The sequence below is a fragment of the Tachyglossus aculeatus genome, chromosome 14 (genome assembly GCF_015852505.1).
Source record: "Tachyglossus aculeatus isolate mTacAcu1 chromosome 14, mTacAcu1.pri, whole genome shotgun sequence".
In the NCBI taxonomy this organism is placed as follows: Eukaryota; Metazoa; Chordata; class Mammalia; order Monotremata; family Tachyglossidae; genus Tachyglossus; species Tachyglossus aculeatus.
Window position 1 is genome coordinate 25,004,646 of NC_052079.1, and position 21,123 is coordinate 25,025,768.

The following is a 21,123-nucleotide window of genomic DNA, read 5'->3' on the forward strand; positions in this document are numbered from 1 at the left end:
AAAAGGGGGAGGGCAGGTTCAGGGCTGTTGGTGGTTCAGAATTGCTCATGGCTTATGTAATTAGGGTGTGGGGAGAACAATGTCAAATGCATGGGGAAACTGATCATCCACGCTCTGGAAGTTTGATTAATTTTGCTGTCAACTTCCTTTCTATAGATACAGGCCAATCACATTCAGGCCAGGCACTTCAACTGCCAGACCCAAATATGCTAGGAGCATTCCAATGGGTTCTAGGTCACACCAAGAGCAAATAGACCAAACATCAGTGAATTAATCAACCAACCAATAGTATTTATTGACTGCTTAACTCCATGAAGATAAATGTACTAAGCACTTGGAGAGCACACTAGTGTTAGTAGATCTGATCCCTCCCTCCAGGAGCTTACAGTCTAGAGAAGTAGACAGACTCCTAAAGAAATTGCAGGTTGGAGGATGGAGTGTAAAGATATATCCATAAATGTCCCAGGGGTGAGGAGGGGATAAGGATGTGAAGACCCAGGTGTTTACATGACCCAACTTCCTGAAGTAGCAGTTTGGAAGAAATAGGGTGTGGTGGTGAGAGATTAGTCAGAGAAGGCCTCTTGGAGGAGATGTGATTTCAGATGGGTCCTGAAAGATGGAGAGTGGCAGTCTGTCTGCTGGATGTGAAAGGGAAGGGTATTCCAAGCAGGAGGGAGGGCATGAGCAAGAAGGAGGTGTGAGAGAACTAAGAACAGGGCACAGCAAGTAGGTGGGCAAGAGTGGAATGAAGTTTGAGAGGTGGGGTGTAGAGGGAGAGGAGCAAAAGTAACTAGAAGGAAGGGATCTGAGTGGTCTAAAACCAGGGGTAAGGACTTTCTCCTTGATACAAAGAGGAAAGGGCAACAATTGGAGCTTTTGTGGGAATGGGTAGCCATGTGCAGCATGATGCTTTAGGACAAAAATCTGAGCAGCAGACTGAGACTGCAAGAAGGGTGATGCAATTATTGAATCAGGATATGACAAGTGCTTGGGCCAAGATGGTGGCAATTTTGATTGAGAGGAAAGGGGGAATTTTGTAGGTGTTATGGAGGAAGAACTGATCGGATTTGATGACAGACCAAGTATGGAATTTGAAGGAGAGAGGAGCCAAGGACAATGCCAAGGTGGTGAGCTTGAGAGAGGAGAGGATGGTGGTGTTGTCAACAGTAAAGGTAAAATTGAGGGGAGGAGAAGATTTGGGGTGGAAGAATTAGGCATTCAATTTTGAATATGTTGAGTTTGAGGTGTTGGGGGGAATATTTAAGTAGAGAAATCCTAAGGCAGGAGGAAATGCAAGAGTGCAGAGGTTGGGGCTACTGAGGTAGATTTGAGAGTTATCCATGTAGAAGTGGTATTTTATGCTGTGGGAGCAGCTGAGGGAGTCAGTGAAGATCAAATAGAGAAAGGACCCAAAAACTGAACCTTAGAGATCAAGGTTAGGGAGTGGAGACCAAAGAACACCTCACCCCCTCTACTTCCCCTGTGGCTCTAGGTTTTGCATAATCCTAGCTCCATCAATGCCTATGCTTTCCATTGCCCGGTGTCTGGTGCAGTGATCTTAGAAACAGTCAGGTAAACACAGCAGACATAATGAACCCCAAATCATGGACTAATAATAATAATAATAATGATACTTGTTAAGCACTATGTGCTAAGCACTGTTCTAAGCACTGGGGTAGATACAAGTTAATTAGTTTGGACACAGTCCCTGTCCCACATGGGGCTCAAACTCTTAATCCCCATTTTGCAGATGAAGTAACTGAAGTCCAGAGAAGTTGAGCGACTTGCCCAAAGTCACACAGCAGACAGGTGATGGAACCAAGATTAGAACCCAGGTCCTTCTGACTCCTAGGCCTGTTCTCTATCTATTAAGTCATGCTGCTTCTCACTAAGCCATGCTGGTAGCAGCTACTTTGACACCTGTCTACATGTTTTGTTTTGTTGCCTTCTAGACTGTGAGCCCATTGTTGGGTAGGGCCCGTCTCTATATGTTGCCAACTTGTACTTCCCAAGCACTTGGTACAGTGCTTTGAACACAGTAAGCATTCAATAAATACGATTGAATGAATGAATGAAAGTCAGCTAAAGACACTGGGGAAGATCAGCTGAAAAGGTGGAAAGAGAATCAGGAGAGGATTTGCCAGAGAAACCACACACTAGTAAAATTACTAAACAAAATGCCCAGCAAATGATCAAGGAAATATTGTAAATGGTAGTTATTATTTGTTTCCCTTGGTGGAATTGTATACACCTTTTTCTGTGACATTAACAATAGGGCCTAATCCTTATGCCATATGTAGTAAATCTCACTGCAACATATAAGAGCTAGAGAAGGTGAGAGACTCATACTTCTGCCTCTGCTGATGACCATGGGTGTTTTTTTTTGTAGTTGATTCCCTTGATAACTGACTTCCTGGAAAAAATTAAGATTGCTTCTAAGAAGTAAAGATCACTTCACCATCAACGTGAGTATTCCCAACAACCTTTCCAATGCCGCTTCCGCTCACTCATCGGCTCAACCAACCTCTGCTCCACTCACCTCACCCACTCCCCAGTTTGGACACATGCTCAATCTCATCTCTTTTTTTATGGTATGTGTTAAGTGCTTACCATTGCCCAGGAACTGTACTAAGTGCTGGGTTAGGTATAAGTTTATCAGGTTGGCCAGACTCCCTGTCCCACATAAGGCTCACAACCTTAATCCCCATTTTACAGATGATGTAAGTGAGACATAGAGCAATTAAGTGATTTGCCCAAGGTCACACAGCAGACAAGTGGCGGAGCCATAATTAGAACGCAGGTCCTACTGACTCCCAGGTCCATGGTCTATCCATTAGGCCAAGCTGTTTCTCTAGGCCTCTCTCCACTCTCTGTACAATTTCTACCCTCATAAACTCTGCAATCCTACTCTCTGACCACAACCTCCTCACCTGCCTCTCTCCCACATACCTCTTCCTGCAAATCTGTTCTTTTCCCCCACAGAAACCTCTGATCTTCTGACTTCCTCCAATTTTCTAACATCACACTATTCCCTATTTGATCTTCATACCCAAACTACCTTCTCTTGACACACAAATCCACACCCTCAACATGGCCCTCACAACTGAACTCAGTTTTTCCCCTGTCCCTCTGCTGATATGAGATACCACCAAGCTGCAGCCCTGAATCACCTCCATAGCTTGCTTCCTCTGTTCCTGTGCAGGAGTTGCGGAGTGTTGCTGGCATACCAGGTTGACCTCATCCACCTCAAATTCAAACTCACCTGCTTTATTTCTAATCTAATGTAGGTAAGGGGTCAGTGGTGGAATAGAAGTGTTGAAGGTACAGAGATTAGATTGGAGATAAAGAAGCAAAGTGTGCAGGTTGGGTTGCACATATTCAACATATTCATCGTTATTGACTCCCATGCTCATAGCCTGTGAAAGCTTTTTCATACTTTTAAATCTCCCTTCTAAACCCCTGTCCTCCCTCTTCGCTATCTCTTGTCCCTAAAGACCTGGCCATATACTTGCCATAGTTGAATAATCCTTCAAGAGAAGTGGGTGGTCCATAGTATCGAAGGCAGCAGAAAGGTCAAGGAGGATTGGGACTGAGTAGAGGCCATTGGATTTGTCAAGAAGGAGGTCCTTGGTGACCTTAGAGAATGCCCATTTTGTTGAGTTAAAGGACAGAAGCCAGACTGCAGGTGATCAAAATGAAAATTGGAGGAGAGGAAGTGGAGGCAGCAGGATTAGACAACTCGCTAAAGGAGTTTGGAGAGCAGTGGTCAGAAGAAGATAGGATGATAACAGGAGATCGCTGTGGGTTCACAGGAATTTTTTTTAGTGTGAGGATAAATGGGCATGCTTGAAAGCAGTGGGGAAGGAGCACTTTGAAAGCAGTGGGGAAGTGAGAAGTTGAAGATTATGGTCAGGGAGAGAAAAAGGAGAGCAATTGGTCAGGTATGGTCAGGGAGGGAGGAATTATTCTGATAGGGTGATGAAGTCAGAAGGAAAGGTGGAGGAGGTCAGACTTGAGAGGTGGCAGGAGATCTTTCCTTGAGATACTGCTGGAAAAAGGCAGGAGGAGAAAGGGACTGAAGAGGAGGAGAGGAAATTTTCTGGAGACCATGCCGGTGGTTTTAATTTTATCAGAAAAGTATATGGCCAGGTCATGAGGGACAAGAGATAGCAAAGAGGGAGGACAGGGGTTTAGAAGGGAGATTTAAAAGTATGAAAAAGCTTTCACAGGCTATGAGCATGGGAGTCAGTAACGATGGAGAAGTCTTGTTGCCGGGCAGAAAAAAGATTAGAAACAAAGCAGGTGAGTTTGAATTTGAGGTGGATGAGGTCAACCTGGTATGCCAGCAACACTCCACAACTCCTGCACAAGAACAGAGGAAGCAAGCTATGGAGGTGATTCAGGGCTGTGGCTTGGTGGTATAAGATCAGCAGAGGGACAGGGGAAAACTGAGTTCAGTTGAGAGGACCATGTTGAGGGTGTGGATTTGTGTGTCAAGAGAAGGTAGTTTGGGTATGAAGATCAAATAGGGAATAGTGTGATGTTAGAAAATTGGAGGAAGTCAGAAGATCAGAGGTTTCTGTGGGGGAAAAGAACAGATTTGCAGGAAGAGGTATGTGGGAGAGAGGCAGGTGAGGAGGTTGTGGTCGGGAGAGTAGGATTTCAGAGTTTATGAGGGTGGAGAGAGGCCTAGAGAAACAGCTTGGCCTAATGGATAGACAATGGACCTGGGAGTCAGTAGAACCTGCATTCTAATTATGGCTCCGCCACTTGTCTGCTGTGTGACCTTGGGCAAATCACTTAATTGCTCTATGTCTCACTTACCTCATCTGTAAAATGGGGATTAAGGTTGTGAGCCCTATGTGGGCTCAATTGCTCAATTGCCCAATTGCTCAAATACAATTGAATGTGGGACAGGGTGTCTGGCCAACCTGATAAACATATACCTATACTAATAGGTATATGGCAATGGTTCTGTTGCCATATCCTTCTGGCAATGGTTTTGTTGATTTAAAAAATGTGTAGAGACCCCATAAGTTGGACAGACGTGAAGGGGTTCCCTTCCAGAATGACAGATGAGCCTCCATTCTGTTCTGTAAACTTGGGAATCTCATCAAACCAAATCCATTGCTCATAGTTTTATCAAAAATAAATTTTCTGATATCCAAAGCTAGTCATTGTTGGAGCAATAGATATCCTTTTCTGAATATCCTTCATTCCTGAACACTTTGGGGTGCTACAGTAGCTTGAAATCTCTTATTTTTATTCGGTATAGCTTACTGTTGAGTATTCTGTGCCCCCCACACACAACTGATGCCCAGTGAGATGGTTTTAATACCTGACCCATTTGCCCCATTCCACAGCTCAAGAACTGCACATTCATTCATTCATTCATATTTACTGAGCACTTACTGTGTGCAGAGCATTGTATTAGGTGCTTGGGACAATAAAGAGAAACATTCCCTGCCCACAACAAGCTTACAGCCTAGAGAGGGAGACAGACATGAATATTAATAAGCAAATGACTGATAAGTGCATAAGTGCTGTGAGGCTGGGAGAGGGAGATGAATAAAGGGAGCAACTTAGGCGACACAGAAGGGAGTGGGAGAAGATGAAAGGAGGGTTTGTCAGGGAAGGCCTCTTAGAGGAGATGTGCCTTCAGTAAGACTTTGAAGTGGTAGACAGTAATTATCTGTCAGATTTGAGGAGGGAGGGCATTCCAGGCCAGAAGCAGGATGTGTGTGAGAGGTTGGAGGTGAGATAGATGAGGCTGAGGTAGAGTTAGAAGGTTAGCATTAGAGGAGCGAAGTATGCAGGCTGGGTTGTAGTAGGACAATAGCAAGGAGAGGTGGGAGGAGGCAAGGTGTTTGAGTGCTTTGCAGCCAATGGTGAGGAGTTTTTGTTTGATGCAGAGGGGGATGGACAACCACTGGAGTTTCCTGAGGAGTGGGGAAACTTGTCTTGAATGTTTTCGCAGAAAAATTATCTGGACAGCAGAGTGAAGTATGGACTGGAGTGGGGAGAGACGGGAGGTTGGGAAGTCAGCAAGGAGGCCAATTCAGTAATCAAGGTGGGATAGGATAAGTGATTGTATTAACATGGTACCAGTTTGGATGGAGAGGAAAGGGTGGATTTTAGTGATGTTGAGAAGGTCAAACTAACAGGATTTAGTGCTGGATTGAATATGTGAGTTTAATGAGAGAGAGGATTCAAGAGTAATGCCAAGGTTACCGGCTTGAGGGGGAGGACAGGGTTTGGGTGGAAAGATAAGGGTTCATCATCATCATCATCAATCGTATTTATTGAGCGCTTACTATGTGCAGAGCACTGTACTAAGCGCTTGGGAAGTACAAATTGGCAACATATAGAGACAGTCCCTACCCAACAGTGGGCTCACAGTCTAAAAGTTCAGTTTTGTAGATGTTGAGCTTGAGGTGATAGGAGGACTTCCAAGTAGAGATGTCTTGAAGGCAGGAGGAAATGTGAGACTGCAGAGAGGGAAAGAAATCAGGGCTGGAGATGTAGATTTGGGTATCATCTGCATAGAGGTGGTAATTAAAGCCGTGGGAGTGAATGTTATCCAAGGGAGTGGGTGTAGATGGAGAATAGAAAGGGACCCAGCACTTGATTCCAAGGGGAGCCAGATATGGCTCCCAAACTTGTAAACTCCTGGGCTGAAGGAACTCTTTTCTACAGGTGAGAAGGTTAACCAGTCTCTGTGGTCTAATTGGGCATTGGGGTATTTTTGATTTTCATTGCAAGACAATGAAGTTGACAGTTAATCAATCAATCATATTTATTGAGCGCTTACTGTGTGCAGAGCACTGTACTAAGTGCTTGTGAAGTACAAGTTGGCAACATATACAGACAGTCCCTACCCAACAGTGGGCTCACAGTCTAGATGGGGGAGACAGAAAACAAAACAAAACATATTAACAAAATAAAATAAATAGAATAGATATGTACAAGTAAAATAAATAGAGTAATAAATATGTACAAACATATATACATATATACAGGTGCTGTGGGGAAGGGAAGGAGGTAAGACGTGGGGGATGGAAAGTTAGTAAGAACATCAGCTGAGAGAGAATTTATTGACTTGATTTGGCCACAAGAGAATGTTTAGCATACAGCATAAATGCCTTTCCAGTACAATCTACAGCCAATGATCCTGGAGCTTTTTCAACCTTTGGTAGAGGGATGAGTTCCAATTCCAGGCTCATTTATCAGTGGCCTTAAGTGAACTCAGCTATGCCTTATCTCACTTCCTATTGATAAGAGTTCACATCACCTGATCCGCACACTGCAAAAATGGCTCAGGTGGAATTCTGAGGGAGCGGGCACACAAACCTGATCACGTTTCTCCTCTTGAGAGATAAAATGGAATGCTCCTAATACCAGCAGAGTGTAGAGTTGGCAAGGTCAAAGTTAGGCCACTTTAAAAAAAAGTCCTGTAACTTTCCTGTCCTGTTGCCCAGTTATTTACTTGGACAGGATGCCTGCCTTCCCAATCTGCTTTTCTTGTTGCCCCATCACATTCTATCTGTGAGTTTGCAATCATTCAGACTTGTAGCTTGGATTTGAAACTTCACTTCTCTTCCAGGACTGTGCTCATGATAGCTAGACGCAAATGTGATGCAAACAAAGAGATTACACACCATGTGTACATTGATATTTTCCAGTGGTTAAAGATGTCAGGTTGCGGGATAGCGACCCCTGGATTTCTCTTTGAATGCAAATTGATGGTTGTAGCTGTGAACTATTTCTGGTACTATTTCTAGAAGAGCACCTTTTTTTATTAACTCAAAGAGAAGCAAAGGAAAACTGAATCAATCAGTGGTATTTATTGAGTGCTTACTGGGTGGAGAATAAATGCTTGGGAGAGTATAGAGTAAGTAGCCCTGATCCCTGCCTCATAAAACTTACATTGTAGCAGAAGTTAGGACTTCTGATTTTTCGAACAATCCATGAAATTTATTGAGTAATTACTGTGTGCAGAGCACTATAAAAAATATAAGCAGTTGGGAGAGTACACTATAACAGAGTTGGTAGACACGTTCCATGCCTACAACAAACTTTCAGTCTAGAGGGGGAGACTGGCATTAATATAAATAAATTAAATTACTGATGTGCATATACATGCTATGGGACTGAGGGAGGGGTGATTAAAGGGTACAAACCCTAGTGCAAATCGCAGTAGTACTTTTAGGTTTGCTTCTTTCTTATCAGTTGAAAAATATCATTTTCTTCTACCTCTTTATCGCCCCATGCAGGAATTAATCCAATCAACCAGATTCCCTTCTCCTCAACACATTATCCAACCTTGGCTTCACTGACTCCGTCCTCTCCTGGTTCTCCTCTTATCTCTCTGGGAGTTCATTCTCTGTCTCCTTCATGGGCTCCTCCTCCCCCTCCCATCCCCTAACTGTAGGGGTTCCTCAAGGATCAGTTCTTGGTCCCCTTCTGTTATCCATCTATACTCACTCCCTTAGTGAACTCATTCACTCCCGTGGCTTCAACTGTCACCTCTATGTGGATGATATCCAAATCTTCATCTCCTCCCCTATTCTCTTTCCCTTCCTCCAGGCTCGCATCTCCTCCTGCCTTCAGGACATCTCCACCTGGATATCCTCCCACCATCTCAAACTCAACATGTCCAAAACTGAGCTCCTTATATTCCTTCCTAAACCCTGCCCTCTCCCTGATCTTCCCATCACTGCAGATGGCATTACCATCCTTCCCGTCTCACAAGCCCACAACGTTGGTGTCATCCTTGACTCCTCTCTCTCATTCACCCCACATATCCAGTCCATCACCAAAACCTGCCGGTCTCATCTTCACCATATCGCCAAGATCCACCCTTTCCTCTCCATCCAAACCACTACCTTGTTAGGATACTCACTCATCATATCCCTACTGGATTACTGCATCAGCATCAATTCTGATCTCCCAACCTCCTGTCTCTCTCTTCTTCAGTCTATACTTCACTCTGCTGCCCAGATTATCTTTCTATAGAAATGCTCTGGGTATGTCACTCCCCTCCTCAAATATCTCCAGTGGTTGCCTATCAACCACTGTATCAAGCAAAAACTCCTACCTCCCCTCCTCCTACCTCCTAGAGAGAAGCATCGTGGCTCAGAGGAAAGAGCCCGGGCTTTGGAGTCAGAGGTCATGAGTTCAAATCCTGGCTCTGCCAATTGTCAGCTGTGTGACTTTGGGCAAGTCGATTAACTTCTCTAGGCCTCAGTTTCCTCACCTGTAAAATGGGGATGAAGACTGTGAACCCCAACGTGGGACAACCTGATCACCTTGTAACCTCCCCAGCACTTAGAACAGTGCTTTGCACATAGTAAGCACTTAAATGCCATTATTTTTATTATTATTATTAGCTTCAAAGCTCTCTATCACCTTGCCCCCTCCTACCTCACCTCCCTTCCTTCTACAGCCCAGCCCACACACTCCGCTCCTCTGCTGCTAACCTCCTTCCTGTGCCTCGTTTTCACCTGTCCCGCCATCGACCCCTGGCCCACGTCATCACCCTGGCCTGGAATGCCCTCCCTCCGCTCATTCGCCAAGCTAGCTTTCCTCCTCCCTTCAAGGCCCTACTGAGAGCTCACCTTCTCCAGGAGGCCTTCCCAGACTAAGCCCCCTCCTTCCTCTCCCCCTCCTCCCCCTCCCCATCCCCCTCACCTTACCTCCTTTCCCTCCCCACAGCACCTGTATATATGTATATATGTTTGTGTGTATTTCTTACTCTGTTTTATTTGTACATGTTTATTCTATTATTTTATTTTGTTAATATGTTTTGTTCTCTGTTTCCCCCTTCTAGACTGTGAGCCCACTGTTGGGTAGGGACCGTCTCTATATGTTGCCAACTTGTACTTCCCAAGCGCTTAGTACAGTGCTCTGCACACAGTAAGCACTCAATAAATACGATTGACTGAATGAATCGAATGCCCTCCCTCCTCACATCTGCAAAACTAGCACACTTCCCCCCTTCAAAGCCCTACTGAAAGCCCACCTCCTCTAGGAGGCCTTCCCAGCATAAGCCCTCCTCTTCCTCTGCTCCTCCTTCCCTCCCCATTGCCCCACTTTGCTCCCTCTGCTCTACCCCCATCCCTGCACCACAACACTTGTGTATATATGTACATACTTATTCTATTTATTTTATTAATGATGTTTATATATCTATAATTCTATTTATTTATATTGATGATATCAATGCCTGTTTCCTTGTTTTGATGTCTGTCTCCTCCCTTCTAGACTGTGAGCCCATTGTTGGGTAGGTATTGTCTCTGTTGCTGAATTGTATTTTCCAAGCACTTAGTACAGTGCTCTGTACAGTAAGCGCTCAATAAATATGATTGAATGAATGAATGAAATGCTTAACAGATAGTTGTCCTGGAAATACTGCTCACTATTTCCGATAGCAGATTACTAAATGGAGACTGCATTATCTAGATTAGGGATCATGAATGACATCCACAAAAAATATTTTCCAGAGAACTTAACACAGACCACTCTTGATTATCCATGGTAATAATGGTATGAATAATGGAACTCTTCAGATGATGAACAGATACCATTTTAACCAAGCGTTTCAACTTATAGATCTTCAGTCTATTCTATATGTCAGGTGTCTTGTTTCCAGTTATGAGAGTTTTAATCTGCAGACTCCTGACTTGATTTGTGTTGAAATAAATAGTTCTCTAGAGTTATACTTAAGTCAAGAAACAGATAAACTTTTATTATAGAAGTTATAACCTTTTCATGATCACAATCAGAGTATCTGGGAAAGCAGCCAGCTGTATTATTTCTAAATGTAACATTTCAAATGTAGTATGAAAATTACTCCCAGAAGGGTCTATCTCTGATTTGTATCTATGTTACAGATATTGGTGAGTTAAGATGGAACTAGAGTAAAATTAAACTTGCATAAATGATAATACAGAGGACAAAATCCTGGAAAAGTGTTCCTTTCATGTTTCCTTTTTTCTGGAACCAGTGGCCCACGTGAAGCCTTGGTGGGATGGTGAAACTGGTATAGGAGCTGTTTCAGGCCTACCAATCAGTGGTATTTACTGAGCACTTGCTGTGCGCAGAGAACTGTACTATTTGGGAGAATACAATGTAATTGAGTAAGTAGCCCAGATCCCTGCCAACAAGGAACTGACAGTCTAGAGAGGAGCTGTATTTTGGTAGGGGTGGCAGTTGGTTTTATTCAGTAGGGAATGTGACCATTTCATTTCCAAGTTGTAACTTTGGCTGTTTCATCAGTGATATATGGCTCATTTAGCTATCATGGACACACTGAGCTAAGGTGTATACTGGCTTGTTAGAGTTAGCAGTCTACAGTCATGCTGAAAATCAAGCTATAACAAATTGAATTATTCATATAATTTGTAAGCCAAGGTAACAATTCATTTCCCAATGTGCCTTGATGTGATGTAATGAATACAGAACTAAAATCTCATTTTTTGCTGAATATATGCCAAAGTCAAATATATGTCAGCTCAAGTTTATTATTTTTTTTACTTTATGTGAAAACAGCTTTACATTAGCTGAAATAATAGCCAAATGGACTAGTTAGGCTGTCAGTCAAGATCAAAGCAGGGCACAAGTTACCATCTGCTTCCTTTGGAACTGACAAGAACATCTGTCTAAAAGGGTGGAATGGTTCCCAGTTAGAAAAACATTCAAGGCAAACATATGTCTTGGAAAATGAAAGCAAGGATTGTTGTCTTAGAAAGAAGACGCAATATTTTCTGTTCAGGCAAAACCCAAGTAGTAGAAATGAATGTGGTTGAATTGAGGGGGGAGAGAGGAGTAAGGGTGGAGGAAGGTGCATGTTATATTTTTGAATTAAAAAACTTGGCCTGTTTCCCAGATCGTGTATTTGAAGTTGGTTATGGAAACTACACCTTTATTACTAGAAAGTGATTTGTTCTTGTTCTCTTCATAAATACAACTCTGCTATTAACACAGTTATAAATTGAAGACTTTATACCAGGCCCCCTTCCTTCTCAGGGCAGAGCCAGACTTGCTTTGAAAAACTTCCTGGGAAATCCCCAGTGAGAAAGCTTCATAGTGGGGAGAGGGAGGTGGTGGAGTTCGAAGAGTGGAAACTTGGCATTATCCCTAATTCCTCCTTCTCTTTCAACCCCCATATTCAATCTGCCGCCAAATACTGAGGGTTCTTTCTCTATAGCATTTTCAGAATCTGTCCCTGCCTCTCCTTCCAAAAGACCCCCACACTGGTGTAGGCAGTTTTCATATCCCGACTTGACGACTGCATCTGCTTCCTCACTGATTCCCAGTCCTCTGGTCTCATCCCTCTCCAAATGCTTTGAGACATTCAATCAATTCTTGTATCCCTACTTATCCACTTTCTTCTCCCACTACACCCCAACTTGATTAGTTTGCTCCTGTCAAGCCAATCTATTCACTGTGTCATGCTCTCTGACCTCTTGCTCACATCCTCTCCACAGTGGAAAGTTCATGAGCCTGGGAGCCAGGGGACTTAGCTTCTAATCCCATTCTCTGCCACTTGCATGTTGTGTGAATTTAGGCATATCACTTAACTTTATATGTGCCTCAGTTTCATCATCTGTGTAATGGAGATTTCACATCTGTTCACCCACCTACTTAGACTGTGAGCCCCATATGGGACAGAGATTGTGTCTGATATGAGTGCATTTTCCCCAGAGCTCAGTACAGTCCTTGGCATATAGTTAGTACTTAACAAATATCACAGTAATTACCTCCCACTTCAATCAATCAAACAGTGGTATGTATTGAGCACCCTCTAGGCTGTAGTTCACTGTGGACAGGGAATGTGTCTACCATCTCCATTGTATTGCTCTCTCCCAAGTGCTTATTACAGTACATTGCATAAAATAAGCACTCAAATAAATGCCATTGATGATGATGATGATGATGATGATGATGATGATGATGATACACAGTATTGTACTAAGCACTTGGGAGAGTACAACAAAATAGAGCTGCTATTCATTCATTCATTCATTCAATTGCATTTTTTGAGTGCTTACTGTGTGAAGAGCACTGTACTAAGCACTTGGGAAGTACAAATCGGCAACATATAGAAACGGTCCCTACCCAACAATGGGCTCACAGTCTAGAACAGGGAGACAGACAACAAAACAAAACTAGTAGATAGGTGTCAATACCATCAGAATAAATAGAATTATAGTTATATACACATCATTAATAAAATGGATATAGTAAATATGTACAAATAAAATAGAGTAATAAATATGTACAAATATATACAAGTGCTGTGGGGAGGGGAAGAGGGTAGGGCAGAGGGAGTGGGGTGGTGGCGAGGGGAGGAGGAGAAGAAAAAGGGGAGGGCTCTCAGCTGTTAGATATGCTCCCTGCCCACAAAGAACTTACAGTTTAGAGGGGGAGACAAATGTTAATAAAATAAATCAATAAATTACAGGTTTGTGCATAAGTGATATTGGGCTGAGGGGGAGGTGATGCTTAAAGGGTACAGATTAAACTGCATAGCCAACACAGAAGGGAGCTGGAGAAAGGGAAAAGAGGCTTAGTTGGGGAAGGCCTCTTAGTAGAGATGCAATTTTAATAAGGGATTGAAAGTGGGGAAAGTGGTGGTCTGGTGGATGTGAAAGGGGAAGGAGTTCCGGAACAGAGGGAAGACATGGACAAGGGGCTGGAGGTGAGATAGACAAGATTAAGGTTCATTGAGGAGGTTTTCGTGAGAGGAACAAAGTGAGCCTACTGGGGAGTAGTAGAAAATCAGTGAGGTAAGGTAGGAGGGGGCAAACTGACTGAGTGTTTGAAAGCTGGAGGCAAGGAGTTTCTGTTTGATGTAGGGGTGAATAGGCAACCACTGGAGATTCTTGAGGAGTGGGGAGATGTGGACTGCAAGGTTTTTTTTTAGAAAAATGATCCAGTTAGCAGAGTGAAATGTGGACTGACTGGGGAAAGAAAGGACATAGGGAGGTCAGTGATGAGTCAAGTCAAATGGGATAGAAAAAGTGTTTGGATCAGCGTGGTAGCTGTTTGGATGGAGAGGACAGGGCATATTTTAATGATACTGTGAAAGTAGAACATACAGGATTTGGTGACACTGACTATGTGGATTGAATTTTTTCATTCATTCATTCAATCGTATTTCTTACTGTATGCAGAGCACTTTACTAAGTGCTTGGGAAAGGACAGTACAGCAATAAAGAGTGACAATTCACTCTAGGTCACAGCCTAGAGGGGGGAAGATAGACGTCAGTATAAATAAATAAATATCATTATAATAAATAAAATTACAGATATATACATAAGTGCTGTGGGCAGAGGGGAAGAGGAAAGGGAACAAGTCAAGGAGATACAGAAGGGAGTGGGAGATGAGGAAAAGTGGGGCTTAATCTGGGAAGGCCTCTTGGAGAAGATATGCCTTCAGTAAGACTTTGAAGACACGGGGAGAGCAATTGTCTGGTGGATTTGAGGAGGTAGGGTGTTCCAGGCCAGAGGTAAGACATGGGCCAGGGGTCAGTGGTGAGAGAGGTGAGACAAGGATAATGCCAAGGTTATGGGCTGGTGAGACAAGGAGGATGGTGGTGCTGTCAACGGTGATGGGAAAGACAGTGAAAGGACAGGATTTGGGTGGGAAGATGAGGACTCTGATTTTGGACATGTTAAGTTTCAGTTGTCATATGACAACCAGATACAGATATTCTGAAGGCAGGAGGAAATGTGAGACTGCCGAGAGTAGACAGGTCAAAGCTGGAGAGGTAGATTTGGGGATCATCTACATAGAGATGATTGTTGAAGCCAAGTGAGCAATTGAGTTTTCCAAGGTAGTGGATGTAGATGGAGAATAGCAGAGGACCCAGAGTTTAGTCTGGAGGGAATCCCACTGTAAGAGAGAGAGAGGCAGCAGATCAACCACTCCTCTCCCCATCATCAAATTCTTTCTGAAATCACACCTTTTCCAGATGGCTTTCTCCAATTAATTTCTATCCTCCCCATCTCCCACTCAGGCTGCCAATTTAGCATTCCTACACCACCTATCTGTAATTTATTTTAGTGTCTGGTTTCCCCTCTAAAGTGCAAGCTTCTTCAACCAATTATATTTATTGAGCACATACTGTGTGCAGAGCACTCTAATAAGCGCTTGGGAGAGTACAGTATAACAGAGTTGGTAGACATTTTCCCTTCCCGCAACAAGCTTACAGTCTAGAGGGCAAGGTTCGTGTCTTCTAATTGTACTGTTCTCTACCAAGCACTTAGTACAGTGCTCTACACTCAATAAATAAATGTTACTGATTATCTCTAGCTGCTGCTTGCACATTACGTCTTATGGTCTCCTCCTGTTATCTTGTTCCCATTGGCCAGTTGCATCCCAGATTTTCCAACATGGCCACTGACACTTGAGATTTTCCCAGAATTCTTGTGGGGCAAATAAGCTGTCAAGAGAAGGTTAAGTCTAGTGGGTTTTTGAATTTTTTTTGTCTAGCTCTTTGAATGATTCTGTGTCACGCTGGATGATTTACCGAATCTTTCTCCAGTTCTCCAACTATTTATTAGGGATGGTGAAGGTGTTGTTGAAGCCCTGATGTTGCTCCAGTGGAAAGAGTACAGATCTAGGAATCAGGAGACCGGGATTTGGGACTTGGTTTGGCCTGCGGACTAAGCCTAGGGTCAAATGTCTGAATGAACCACGTTCTATGAAAAGTAACTGCTTACCATGCACTGGGCTTTAATGCCTATGGCACAAGCACTGCCACTCTACTCCAGCACTCTGCTGCAGACACTTTAGCTAAAAATGAATCCTGCATGAAAAATAATAAAAAAAACCTTTACGTACACTTCACAATGATGCACCCCTTATTTCCTGCTCACTTATTGCATCTTGTGCCCCAGTGGAAACATGATTGGCAGGGATGAAAGAATGCAAGTGGTGCTGTGCAAATCACTATCACTCTAATCAATTCCTCCATGTAGGTTCTCAGTCCTGAAGAATCTGAGGCTCATGTGTTGTTCCCAACATGATGATCCATCAGTTAAGAACCGGAGGAATAGCACATGGATCAATCTTTAGGAGAACAATCAGGCAAAAATAGATGAATTCGTTTAGAGTAATTCATGCCTAAGAGGTGTCTGAACTAGCACACGTATAAGCATTACCCGAAGACTTAGGGAGAAGGCCAAACCTGGTTGGTCTCAATTTACTGAAGTTCAGTAGGAGGAAGAAAATGATGAGGCACTAAAGTACTTCGAGAATTGAGCCACATATGCCTTTGGAATGATGGTAGTCCAACTGTACAGATCTGAAGTTGAATTGAAAGTCCCATCAGAGTATTCCTGAGGAAATAGAGAGGGAGGCTGCACCAATGTGAGATGTGTGCTCTTGGAGGAGAATTAAGGCCATGTCAGGTATGGATGCAAGAAGCACAGCCTGAAATGTGGGCTTCATGATGGCTTGAGTAGGGAGGGGCAGCTAAGAGAATAAAGAAGTAGTAGTAGCATTAATTAAATTATTACTATGTGCAGAGCACACAGTAGCAGCAAGGCATAGTGGATAGGGCACAGGCCTGGGAGTCAGAAGGTCATGGGTTCTAATCCTTGATTGGTGACCTTGGGCATGGCACTTCACTTCTCCATGCCTCAGTTAATTCATCTCTAAAATGGGGGTTGAGACTGTGAGCCATACGTGGGACAGCCCTTCAAGACTGTAAGCTCGTTGTGGCCAGGGAATGTGTCTGTTTATTATTGTATTGTACTTTCCCTAGAACTTAGTACAGTGCTCTGCACACAGTAAGTGCTCAATAAGTGCAATTGAATGAATGAATGAATGAATGAATGAATGACCTGATTCATGCCCAACCTGATTTGCTTGTATCCACCCCAGCACTTAGTACAATGCCTGGCACATAGTAAGCGCTTAACAAATACCACAATTATTAGAGCACTTTACTAAATGCTAGAGAAGAACACATAGGTGGGAATTAGACATCGTCCTTGTCCCTCAATAGGCTCATGGTCTAAGACTAAAAAGGGGAAGAGGGGCTAGGAGACAGACATAACGGGAGTGATGAAACAAGTTAACATTGAAACGGTAAAAAAGACAAGGACAAAATACACAAAATTTTTAAAAATCAGCTGGTGCTCTGGCTAGAGGAGCAGAATTTCAGGCTCCTTATGGCTCAGAGTCCAAGGCACACCTGTAGCCACAGTGACCACCACAGCAGCCACCAGTCTTCCTGGAGTTTTGTGGAGGCCTCCTGCTGTGAGTTCTCTTCTCTTTCCCGCCAGGGTGGTGGAAGACAGTACAGGATGGAGTCTCCTCGATGGCTCAGAGGGGAGCCGGGGCTGGTTCTCAGGGTGGCAGCATGGCTGGCACATGGCATGTTGGGAGTAGGAGTCCTTGGTGGTGGGAGGGAAGGCTGCAGTTGCCATGGTTGTTTTGCTTGGCTCAGGGAATGGGGACTAAGAGGAGTCAGATCCAAGACTTGGTTTCATTTTAAGTTTTTTCATATTTTGATCCACTTTCATTTTGGACATTCATAGAAGAGGATGAGGAAGAGTTGTGAAATTAAACTCACCCCATTGTTCCCGGTTTGATGTTATGGTAGTCCTTGCTTTGAAGGACATGTAACACTGAAAACAGAGCAACTCATTGAAATTGCTGAAAACCAGATTGCCAAATGCTCAGTCATCCTTGGGCCACTTTTTTGCACAAACCAAACATTGATCATGAGCAGAACAAGACTGAAGCCGGAAAGCAGCATGGCCTAGTGGATAGAGCCCAGGCCCGGGGAGTCACAGGGACCTGGGTTCTAATCTTGGCTCCTCCACTTGTCTGCTCTGTGCCCTTTGGCAAGTCACTTAATTTTTCTGTGCCTCAGTTACCTCATCTGTAAAATGGGGGTTGTCTTGAGCAAACCTGATTACCTTGTAGCTACAGGATCTGGCACATAGTAAGTGCTTAACAAATACCATTAAAAAAAAAGCAGTCAATGATCAGGCCTTGGACCACTTGTCACTGCAGCTTGCTTTGTGGTGAAAAGTCACAACTCATTCAGTTGTATTTATTAAGTGCTTACTATGTGTAGAGCACTGTACTAAATGCCTATCTGACTCTTATCATGTGGCCTCAGCCATTACCAACCTGACCTCCCACTAGCCGTGTCCCTAACCTCCTGCTGTGGCACTAGATGCCTTTTGCAAGCACAGTAGTCCAGTGATATTCTTTTGGGTAATCAGTGTGAGGGATGGAATGCAATACTGGAAATGAGTCTGGACTATTAAAATATGGAAACCCCCTGGATTCGGGGAAGATTAGGAGGAGAGGAGAGATGCTTGGGGTTCCCTGGAGGCCAGACATTTTTTTAGAAGTGTTTTGGGAGATTAAACTGAATGGGGTAATGTGACCCTAGTGAGTTTGCAGCTGTGTTGTGTTACCTCTCTTCCCCCTCCCAGAGCCACGTTTTTATTTTCCCCTGTTGCCTGAGTTGATCCCTCCCTCAGTGTCCTGGGAGTTTTGGCCCTCTTCATTCCACTCATTTATTTATTCACTGGACCAAGAATATTAAGGAAGCACCTACTGGGTGTGAAACATTGACCTAAGCTCTGGAAGAAAATGCATAGATGAAAATTAGACACAGTTCCTGGCCCCCCAAGAGGCTCACAATCTAAAATTACAGGCAGTAGAGGATGGTGGCAACAGACACATAAGGAAAATGAAACACTAAAAACACAAAAACGTCATGAAAAAACAAGGTCAACAATAAATTCACTAAGAGCAATAGAGCACTACGGCTAGTGGAGGCAGAGTTTCGGCTAAGGTAAAACTGTTCAGAGAAGCAACGTGGCCGAATAGAAAGAGCACGGGTTTAGGAGTTAGAGGACCTGGGTTTTCATCTCAGGTCCACCATTTGTTGGCTCTGTGACCTTGGGCAAGTCACTTCACTTCTCTGTACCTCGGTTCCCTCATCTGCAAAATGGATATTCAAAACCTGCTCTCCCTCCTACTTAGAATGTGAACCCCACGTGGTTATCTCTAATATCTACCCCAGTGCTAAGTATTATGTGCTTGGCACATAATGAACACTTAAAAAATACCACAATTATTATTCAGAGCCCCATAGACACAGTAGTCTAAAAATCGAGATGATCTCACTCCCTCATAGTCTTCACCCTGCCACACTGGAGTAGGGCAAGATGGAAGGTCTGGACAGATTTACTAATTCCTAAGAAGGATTTGTACAAACAATATGGGAAAAATAAAGTCCTTAAAATCAAGCATTTTTACTGACAGAATTTTACATAATAAAATATGGTAATTGGGTACAGTTGTGGCATCTGTTTGGTCCAATGGTGAGGGCCCAACAAACAGGGGTAGATGTAGTTGTCCTTTGTATTTGAAAACACCAATGATGGTGAAGTTCACCTGTGAGTGTGTGTATATGTGTCTGAAAAGGCCAGTGAGACATCCACAGTCCCAGGCACATTGGGCACATTGGGCACACGGTAGTGTGTTGCACTTAATGTCTGTAGCTCCTGGCACTGTTTTCTCTTTGGCCGCCTGTCTCTTTCCATGTGAAACTATTGCTCAAAAAGAGCCACTCTCTCCTTGACGGCAATGCACCATACAGGCCGGCTCTCAGCAACTGATTTCCAGTTTATCACCAGGATGAAGCACTGTCAGAGACTGTTCTTACCACGTCCTTCAGACACTTCCCCTACCCTCCTACCTTTCCGTTACCCAGTTTCACCTCTCCACACATCAGAGGCTTGAGTATTCCGGTCAATTGTATTTATTGATCGCTTACTGGGTGCGGAACACTGTACTAACACTTGGGAGAGTACAATATAACAACAGACATGATCCCTGCCCACAGTGAGCTTACAGTCCAGAGGAACATTCCACTGTTGCTCATTCTGTCACATGTCTCATCCTGGGAAGCTGGGCAAAGGTGAGCATAGCTTCAGTGCTAGGAGACTGACTCCTGTGGTCTAGAAACCACAGATTCATCCCGCTTCCTCCTCCCCCCCGATACACACCTTCTTCTCTGCCTGCCTGCCTCCTTCTGACACAGAAATTTCAAACAGCAGCCCCCTGGCCCCTATGCTGCAGCAAGCTGTCTCTGGGATAGGAGCAAGATGTGCTGTAGAGAGCTGAGAGGAATGGGAGTGAGGAGGAGGATGGGAGAAGGATGGAGAAGAGGAGGAGGGAAGGAAGGGGAAAGGAGAGGAAATAATAATAATTATGGTATTTGTTGAGTGCTTACTATGTGCCAAGCACTATACTAAGCACTGAGTAGAAACAAGATAATCAGACTGGACACAGTCCCTATCACATGTAAGGCTCATGGTCTAAGTAGGAAGGAATAGGATTTAATCCCCATTTTATGGATGAGGAAACTGAGGCACAGAAAAGATAAGGTCATGCAACAGAAAAATGTCCTCTCTCAGGCCATGCCCATTTCCTTTCCACTAGGCCATGCTGCTTCTTAAGGAAAAGGAAAAGGGAAGAGAGAAGAGAAAAGAAAGGTAGAGGGGGAGAAGGTGGGAGGTGAGAGATGGAAGGAAGGGAAGGGGAGAGGAGGGGAGGGGCCTCTCCATTCCCGAGAGGCCCGCCCGCCGGCCCACCAGCCATCACACCGCGCGGCCTTGCTGCTCCCGGAAGGCTCCTCTCCTCAGAGCGCCGCCATTGACGCCCGGGACTCCGTTCCCGAGAGGCCCGCCCACCCGCCCGCCATTGCAGCGCCCCCATGGACGCCCCGCCTGTTTCCACACCACCCCCCCTCCCACACTTAGGCGACCTTCCTTAAAGTGCCCCTCATCCCCCCCCTTCCCGGTCCGGTCCTGACTGACTCTCCTCCCGCCCGCCCCCAGGTAAAAAGCCCTCGTTAGCACCATGTTACATTAACGACAACCTCATTGGCACCTCCTCAGCCCTCCCATGCTAGTTGATGGTCCGCTCCTCTCCCCAGGTGTCTCTGCTCCCTGACCCCCCTTAACAGGCCCACCCTACTCCAGCACTTAATATTTTGTATTTGCTCTCTGTGACATCATTATCTGCCAATTTTATTATTGCCATAGCGTATTGGTTGTTTAACTACACCCTGTGATGCC